The 10,128-nt window shown below is 40.7% G+C and overlaps 1 long non-coding RNA gene across 1 annotated transcript; it reads right to left on the reverse strand.

Moving 5' to 3' along the window:
* Positions 1–1,855: 1,855 nt before the first annotated feature.
* LOC127207708 (uncharacterized) lies at positions 1,856–2,223 on the reverse strand. The gene is made up of 3 exons (XR_007832955.1): positions 2,145–2,223; positions 2,055–2,090; positions 1,856–1,948 (listed from the first exon to the last, which is right to left on the reverse strand). It is a non-coding gene; the product is annotated as an uncharacterized LOC127207708 (long non-coding RNA).
* Positions 2,224–10,128: the final 7,905 nt, after the last annotated feature.

Raw genomic sequence — 10,128 nt, forward strand, 5'->3', positions numbered from 1 at the left:
CGTGGGCTTTATACACTTAGGGGCACACTGGTGCTCAGTATGACAGGTGGCCGTGGGCTTTATACATTTAGGGGCACACTGGTGCTCAGTATGACAGGTGGCCGTGGGCTTTACACATTTAGGGGCACACTGGTGCTCAGTATGACAGGTGGCCGTGGGCTTTACACATTTAGGGGCACACTGGTGCTCAGTATGATGGGTGGCTATGGTAGGATAGAGACAAAAGCAAAGAGGGAAAAGAGCAGATTGTCGTAATAATTTCAGTGGATGAGGACTGTTCTCTTCATTGACTAGGGTCACAGAAAAGAGAAGAAGCCAATGAAATGGACTGAAGGTGTCACCTGTCATTTAGAGAGTGTCATTTAGCTTTTAGGTCATGATGGAGAAGGGGAAACATCAAAATGTCAAATTTAAGCAAGTATGTGGTTGGTGATGCCATACCCTGAAAGGGTGAAGAAGAGCCTTTTTCAGAGGGGAAGTCAGAGTCCTTCGGATGTGTATCTTGGAGGTTGACTATGAGTCACCAGAGACTTCATGAGACTAATGAGAGAAAATTAATTCACAACTCGCAAAAGAGGCTCCAGAGGGCAGCACAGGGAAAGGGAAGTTTCTAGATACTCTGAGTTGAAGAGGTGAACGTCAGAGTCTAGGAAGATTGAGAAGTCCATGCTGGGCTGTAGCACGCAGTGTCTCAGCTCCCATCCCCAGTATCATAATCCAAGCACAGTAGCGCACTTGGAAAGCAGGTCAAGGCCATCACTGGCCAAGGGGCCAGGGGCTCTGCTTTCCTTCTCAGCAGAGCCCTGATCATCACATGTATCTCAGGAGGGGAAAAATCTTGAGAAATGAGGAAGCACAGTTCTTGGGACCCATACAGGGAGGAAATGATACTGTCTGTAACAACCTGACAGTAAAAATCACATGATCTAGAATTCTGAGGACCTTTTGATTTCTCTCTCTCCTCCGTCATGACCTATAAGCCATCTTTCTGTGCATAACAGGAACTAGGAACTGCTATAGGCTCACACTTCCCTGGTGCCACCTGGCATTTTGAAATTAAGATCTGAAACGATCACATGGCTTTTCAACAACTACATCTCAGAATGAGACTAACAAGTATCTACATGAATTTTTTAAAAAATACCTAATAAGGTAAAATTTACAATGTCATCTGACCGAAATTATAAGACAAATGAAGAAAAAGAAAAGTGTGACTCATTTAAAGAAAAATGAAATAAAATGAATTGACTGAAAGCAGTCAGGAAATGATAGTGACGTCAGAGCCAGCACACAAGGGTAATTTCCACATTCTAAAGTCCTGAGGCAGAGATGTGAAAGATGGCTAAGATTTACACATACAACAAGTTAGGTGAATAACGTATTAGATACTGAAGAAAAAAGATTTAATGGACTGGAATGCACATCAAAAGCGCTATCAAAATAAAACACTGAAGAGAAGATACTTGGAAAATAAATAGCACTTCACTGAGATTATTCTAAAGTTGACATGGAAATGCAAAGGTTTAAAATAATCTAAACAGCTTATGAAATTGAAGAACAGTGCTACTTCATTTCAAAATAAATATTACTAAGGAGATGAGTTCGGGCATGAAAATAAACAATGGATCATTAGAACAGGACCCAGGGATTATTTGTCCACCTACGCACACATGTCCACCTACGCACACATGTCCACCTACACACACGTGTCCACCTACGCACACGTGTCCACCTATGCACACATGTCCACCTACGCACACATGTCCACCTACGCACACATGTCCACCCACACACACATGTCCACCTACACACACATGTCCACCTATGCACACATGTCCACCTACACACACATGTCCATCTACGCACACATATCCACCTACACACACATGTCCACCTGCACACACATGTCCACCTACACACACATGTCCACCTACACACACATGTCCACCTATGCACACATGTCCACCTACACACACATGTCCATCTACGCAAACATATCCACCTACACACACATGTCCACCTGCACACACATGTCCACCTACACACATGTCCACCTACACACACATGTCCACCTACACACACATGTCCACCTATGCACACATGTCCACCTACACACACATGTCCACCTGCACACACATGTCCACCTACACACACATGTCCACCTACACACACATGTCCACCTACACACACATGTCCACCTACACACACATGTCCACCTATGCACACATGTCCACCTACACATACATGTCCACCTACGCACACATGTCCACCTACACACACATGTCCACCTACGCACACATGTCCACCTATGCACACATGTCCACCTACGCATACATGTCCACCTACCCATATATAGACAATGGTTGTTTCCATCAATGTGAAGATACAGTTCAATTGAGAAAGGATACTGTCAAAAAATAATGTCTCAGATTTTCAAATTTTAACACTAAGAGGGGAAAATTGCCCAACTCAAAAATGATAGAATATTTGAGTAAACATGCCTCTTAAAATGAATACAGACAACATTTACAATGTCATTTGTTACTAATATATTCAAGTTAGAAGCATTGGCTATAATAACACACATGTATTTTTATAATTAAAATAATGACCAAGAGTTTGCATGGTGGGTAACGAAGATATTTTATATACAACTGTCAGGAATGAAAATGGTACAGCCACACTAGAAAAAGAAAACTGTTAGGGAAATTACTAGAAATTAAAACCTAAGGAGTTAAGGCTGTTACGTGATCTAGCCCTTCCAGGAATGTGATCTACCCCTCCCTAGCTGGTTATGTAGGACAGATCAAAACATACAGCCATAGAAAGCTTTGTACTTCAGCGGCAGTGGCCATATCAGCTGTATACATTACGGACTCAAACTACGAACAGCACAAATGCCCCTCGCCTGGCGAGGAGATATTTGAGGCCTAGTGAAGCCCTGGCACTCAGAAATCCCTGGGATGGCAAATGCAGCAGCACAGAGACTCTCAAAATTATTTGGCTGTGTTTAAAAAAATTTTCAGGCAAAATGTGTTATTCATGAGGGAGTGGAAAGAATGTGGAAATGGCAGAAAATATGAGGAGACTTTTAGTGTTCATTATTTTCATTTTTCTGCTTGAGGTGATGTCTCACTTATAAGCATACATGCCAAGGCAAACCAAAGTGCATGCCTTAAATATGCACGATGCACTATATGTCCGTCATTCTTTACTCAACGTTGCTGAGAAGTAGGATGAGGCGAACGAAGTTAGCACATTCATTTTGAGGAGCTTGGAAATATGCATGGTCCTTCAGCCAGCATTATAAGTTGGGTGCTTGGAACTCTGGAATGACTGAAGTCAACCAGGGAAAGGCTATCATGAAGAGAGATAAGTATCTAGGGTGGGCCCGACATCAACCTCACAACAAGCTTTAAAATGAAGATAGTTCTGATAAACAGTATGGTTTCTAAACTTTGATTAAACCTAAAGTCAACTCTGAAGCCCTTGATGAGCAGTTACCTAAAGCAGTATCTATGCAGATCATGTAACGTCATTTGTAACTGATTTTTTACATTTGTTCCTAGCCCTGACTACATTGTTGCTGATTCTAAATTACAAGTGCTGTCTTTTTCCCCATGTTAACGTTTATAAGAAACCCACTCAAATGGTCTGTCACAGTGAAAAGACCTCCTTTTTTCCGAAGCTATAATACTTGCCAACTTACCTGACGTTAAACTGGCAGTATTGCTCAATGCAATGTATCAACTGAGCACAGAATACAAAATAGCCACAGAAAGGCGGATGCAAACCCTTTCCCTCTGAAGAGGTGTTTACTGGGCATACATCAGCATATCCTAAATTAGACATACTAAAGCTCAGAATTAAGGGTTTTTTTTTTTTCCTTCAAGCTAAAAGTAAAGCATTTCAAGTGACTGAGTTATTTTTCTGACTATTTCAAATGCTTTTCTCTGTTTATTTATGGTTTGCCTTTGTAAACCCAGAGGCAAGGAGCCTCGTAAATATTACAGAATCATTGCAGGTTAAATCCTCGTGTTTATAATGCAAGATAATATTTTACTGGAAAGATTGTGCGTGTGTTTTCCCTTACTCAGCCTACCCCGAAGCCCACTGCGACATCTCAGGGCTCCCACACCTCCTCTGACTTAGTATGTACAATATTTGGCACTGCCTGGACAGTCTGTTTTCTCCCAATAGTCTCCCCCATGCTTCCTTTCTTCCTTTCTTCTTTCCTTCCTTCCTTTCTCCTTCCTTTCCTGTTTTTGGATATGCTAGAAATACTGGATAGGATACTGACCATCTCCTTCTGTTGGCTGACTGTGTATCTTCTGGTGCAGGTGTGAATTTGTACGTTTTTATTTTCCACCAACTTCTTTCTCAAACTGCTTCCTGCATAGTCTTATCACCACCCATGTTTTTAGCTTCAGCTTCTTAAACTATTTGTATTTATATGAAATAAAGACAACTCTGGGAGCAAACCACACTGTCTACCTCCCTAGCTCCATTGATTGGCTGGTCTCTGTTGGACCTGCATGGCTAGAGTCATCTTATGCTTAGAAGGCATGTTTGTTCAATAATAAACAAATACACTGACATAGTATAAACCTTCCAAACAAAGCCATGATGTGATCATCTGTTCCAGTTTGTTAACAAATTTATTTGAGGAGCACTTTTAATAAAAACATACATTGACTTGTGGTCGTCAGTCATAGGCCAATGTAGAAAAGCTGGTGCAAGTCACGTTTGAGAGAGGAATCTCAGCAAAGATGAACTCACTTGATCTGAAACCAGGGCCGCAACATCATCTCATATTAATGTCCTGGACAGCTCAAAGTAAGTGAAAGTAAGTTAAAGTAAAACGTGTGACCAAAATCACAGAAGTATGTTTTAAAGCCTAGAGAAACTCTGTCCCTAATGTGTGTGACACTTCACTATTGCAGAGGAAACCAACTTAAAATGCTGGCCCTTGAGTTACAGACTTTCTGGGCAAGGCCCAAGGTTTGCCTATAGTTAGGTTTGTTTTAGTGACCGGGGAACAACCCAAAGGGGCTAGAAATGCTTTGTCCATGAAGATGACTGTTGTGGAAGAATGTGTCATCTTTTTTCAAAGCACCAGAATTATTTCCTCACTGAGTTCTTCATCTAGATCAGTTTATAATTAATAAAACCTCTATCATCCATAGCTGTGCCTTACATAACCATTAAGCTTAGCCTTCACGAAGCAACTGCCTTATAAAAAAATGTAAACAATGCTTGCTTTGCACTTTGTACACAAAATGCTAACACATAGCTGTAGTGATCTGAAATTGTTCATAAGCCTCAGTTTTTAAGTTTCTATTGAGAGAGCTCGTGCTTGCATTCAGTAAAGAAAAGGGTATGTCTGAGTGTAGACGGAGAGAGAAAAATGCAAAGGAGACTGGGATTAAGTGACGGTAGAGAAATGAAAGCTTTTCTGAGCTGCTTTTATTGTGTTAGATAATGAATGTATCGTTCATACAACCCAACAGCAAAAGGTTTCTTACAGAAAGTAGATTTCAAGCTATACATTTTTAAATGTTTAGTTTTAAAGGATCAAGCATAAAGGATGTTTCCAGTAACATACATGAATGTTTTTCTTAACCTTTGAGTTCAGTGATGGTTGCCATAAGCAAAAGCCCTTAGTGGGCTCTCTCAGTGAAACTGCCCTTCTTCCCTCATGCTACAATTCTCTTGGCACCTTCTTGTATTTACCAAGTAGCAGATACCGTCAGTTCACATGCCCAGCTTAAAGAGAAACCCATTCTCTTCAGCATTTGACAACGCCTCACTTGAGAGGAATCCACATTCGCGGTGTTTTTTCATGTGGATAGAATATAAATCTCAAGGAACTGACTACAAGTACAAGGTTGGTAGGTCGACGTTTATAAAAAGCATTAACTTAGGCCACTGTCCATCAGCAAGCCTCCTCGCACACTGTCAGACACCGTTAGCACAGGACAAGGAAGGACCTGCTGCAGACTTCATTTAAATTACTGAATGATTCCCTCGCTGAGCCCTGAGGAGCACAGGATGAAAAGCCATTGTAGTTGCTTGATGGAATTTTCCTAACACTAATTTTCTCTACTAATAAGATTGAGGTACATGATTTGTGTTTAAAGTCTGAAGATATTGTAAAAGAGTAAACATAATAGATTTTGCTATTACGCAAGACACTGGGGTACTGGAGCAAAACCCTAGACTCTACAATATTTTTCATTAATTTACTTTTTAAAAAGCATGTCTCCTCAAGAGTTGAGGTCTAATATCTATACTGGCTTTTGGGCGGCACACTCAAGCCACAGCCACAAATTCATAATGAAAGCAAGTTTCGCCTCTGCTTAACAGGCACAAACTTTCCCCTCGAGTCTTAATAGACTAGATTTTCAGCATGTTGACACGATTCCAGAACTCTAATTTGGAACCATTACTGGTAACACATGCATAACAAATACAGCCCTTCTGCGGGCACTGGAGTTAAAGAAAAGCACCAGCCAGTGGAAGGGCCACCATGCTCTGAGAGTACCTGCTCCCCCAGTTCTATTGAAAGCAAATTAAAGGATAATCAAAAGGGGAGATTTCTCTACTCACATTTCTGAAGCTCCCCCAGTTCACATAATCAAAAGATGTCTCCCCTAAACATATGATTGACAAAGCCCAGCATTTGCCATGAAAGGAAACAGTTACCTACCATTGCCATTTGGTGCTGCTTGATAAATAGCACATATGCATGTTAGCAATACAAAATTTTCTTGTTGCTTTAATGTGTAACTCCCTCCCATTTCTCCTGTGCATATTATGTACATGTCTGAGAAAATGATAAGGCTTGGATTTATAGTTATTTTGATGGGGCAAATTATTTTAAGAGAGCAACCCTAAATCTCAGAAAAAGAACTCGGGATTCTATTTTGAACAATTCCAGGGCTCAGACAACTTTTTCTCTTCTTGAAAAAATAATGTTAAACTAATTTTATAAAATCCCAAATGGATCATGACAGATGTGGCTGTAGTGTTCTTTCCAAGTTATGGCATTGATGTTCTTCTTTAAAATAGTAATCCGGTAGCATCTACACTGCAGCAAAACCACTGTATCTTCCCAAGTCAAAATCAGCCTGAAATCGTTAGCCCATATTTAGGAAACTTAAAGGTAGAGCACCTTTTTAAATTATTCTATTTGAAGTGTAAATGTCTGCCTAAAAACCCTCCTCCTCCAGCATCAATGAACAAGAGCTGGTACAAAATATAACCAAGACTGATGCCTGTGAAAATACAAGTAATCAAAAACTATGATAAAGGGGGAAGTTTCTTAGCATGAAATATGTGTTTTCTGCTTATGAGCTATATTCTTAATTATTCAAACCATTTATTTTGCCTCTCTCTTCCCACATGTCTAAGACAGTGACACTTTGCTTTTAGAAGTTTCTGGAGCCCAGTACCATTGACTCAATGTTATCTTCCTCTCAGGCCATTCCCTGACTCAAGAAGCTCATGGGTAGAATCACTTTGGTAATCTGAAATGCCCCAGAAAAAGCAGGTGATAACCACAGGACCCCTGACATAATAGTAAGAATCAAATACAACAGTTAAAAAAAAAAGCATCTATTTTTTCCCCAGGGAATGCACAGAGACTACACATGATAAACAGACAAGAACTGAACACATTGCCAGGAACCTGTGCTTTAGCATGCCAGAGATTCACATGGAATTCCAGATAAACATTAATAGCGAACCAAAGCACAAGATATGAGGGCTGAACATTAAGTCACAGAACAGTGGGGATGGAGAAGTGTCCAACTGAAGCTGAGATACAGTTGTGCATTACCAGACCTATCATATCCACTCCTGCTCCATGCGTCTTCCTTTCTAGCTTTGGAGATACCCAACTAATTAAGGGCCATCACATCCTCCCAAATAAGCACATCATTGGTAGGCAAATGTCACGTGTGTATCCCTGTGGCGTTGGTATTGGTTTCCCTTCCTTCCTTTCTTTCTCTCTTTAGTTATTGTCTTGTTTGCTTTGGGTTTATTGTTGTTGTTGCTCATTTGCTACCAAAAGCTATACAAAAGATACCTGTTTAATATCCTTTTCTTGCCTGTTTAACCCTAGAGCAACATATAGAAGTCCCTACGCTCTTGCATTTTAGTGAAGTTGGGCAACAGGATGTTAGAGTTTTAGGAAGCTGAATGAGAGCAGGGTAAGTTATGGGAAATGTGTTACCTTAGACGGCATGATAAGTAAGTTGTGTTTGAGAAGATATCTAATCAGAAACCTGAAGAAAAGTCAGAAGTGAGCCATAAAAGCTTTTAAAGGGTTAACAATACAGTTTTATGGAGTGGACACATGTAGGATGGTTAATGATGGGCAGGCATGCCAGGATGATTGATGTGCCATGAGGCAGCAGCTGAAGAAGATGTCCATCAGATGTTGGCCAGGGGCCGGGTGATGCAGCTTTGGAGGTGCCTTAGAAAATGCTACAGCAGCATTCGCAGATATCGCTAGGTCAGTCTCTCAAAGGCACTCTCGCTCTTCGACACTCAGTCTATTAAAACAAGCTGAGTGTCTATGTCCGGGGTGGGGGAGGGGTGCTTGAGCAGCTGCAAGGCTGTCTGCTAGCCGCTCGTTTGCTTTTGAAAATAAATTAATTAAAAAATGACTGAAAAAAAGAAATTCCAAATTAAAAAATATTGCATGCCCAAAAAAAGAAAAAAGAAAAAAAAATCTACTCAGAGCTTGGAATGGTATGAAGAGGTTAATTGTTATAAAGTCTGCATGAACGCAAACATTCCCTAGAGTTGGTTGTGTTTGTCAAGCTATTCGGTCCACAGGCAGGAAACAGAACAGTTTCCCAGGCTGAGAAATTCTAGTATAATCTCAAATCCAGTAACCTCTGGAAAAACAATTGCCAGGGCTAGGACAGGAACTTCAAATTAGTTTTGTCAACACTAAGCTATTGGATGGAACATGTCGCTGAAAGGCCCAACATGAGTCAGTAAGACCGAATTTTCTAGGTTTAGGTTAGATAGAAAATTTGCAAATACTGTGCTCCTCAGATTACAACAGAGTGTCTTCTTCATTGATCATGGCCAAAATTATTAAATATATTTATGGGAAAGGTTAGGTAGAAGGAAAGGGAGTGGCAAATGATACAATTATATTATAATATCAAAGCCTAAAATATCAAATATATTTAATATAGTTATTTATATATAATACATATTCAATATACATTAGAAGCCTCCCAGCCTATTGCATACATATTAAAAATGTATTTAGTTTATACTCCCACCTCCAAGCACCTTAGTTAACATAGTACCTTGTTTGGATCAATACACCTCTCACCTGCTTCATCTCACAGCTAGCTACTGCTGTGGCTCTGGCCTCTGCCAGCGCCACGAACAGCCTGCCACGGGTCACTAAGCTAGGAAAGGCAAATTGCCACAATCCTAAGTACGTTCCTACTAGTAGGATCTTTGTAAGCCTTCCTGCGAAATTGTTGATTTTCAACTATAGTTGTTATACAACAATTCAAATCCATAAATATGCCCGTGATGAGAAAAAGGAGGAGGAGGAGGAGGAGGCATTTGTGTTAGTAATGGCCATGCAACTTGTCACAAAACTAGTTTCTATATTTTGATTTGCCTTTTCATTCTAGGAAGGAGGCAGAAGAGGAAAATAGGAATTGTGTGGAAGAAAAGTACGGATGGCCCGAGCATCAATTCAGAGGCAAAGATAGAAGACTAGCAGCCACAAATACGCACTCCAGTCTAGGTGGCCTCTCACAGAAGAAAAGAAAAAGACTTAGAAAAAGCTACAGAAACTAACTTCTGCCATTGTCTTATTATTGTGGTTGAAAATAACCATGCCTAGCACCAAATTGCAGTGGACAGTAATTAAGTCAGAAACAAACACCTGGTCAGAGAGCAGAGCCTAAGTGTCTGCGGACGTCAGCCGCAGGTGGGACAACACCTTCCCCATAAGCCTCAGGAGCACTTGCAGGAAAAAGCCAGAGGTTGGAAAGGACCAGCCCAAATCAGTCCACAGTCCAGCAAGAGGAGATATGAGCTCCTGAGCTGCCACCTCTGACTGAGGAACTATTGACAATCAATGGC

This window comes from Acomys russatus, chromosome 24 (genome assembly GCF_903995435.1).
Source record: "Acomys russatus chromosome 24, mAcoRus1.1, whole genome shotgun sequence".
NCBI lineage: Eukaryota > Metazoa > Chordata > Mammalia > Rodentia > Muridae > Acomys > Acomys russatus.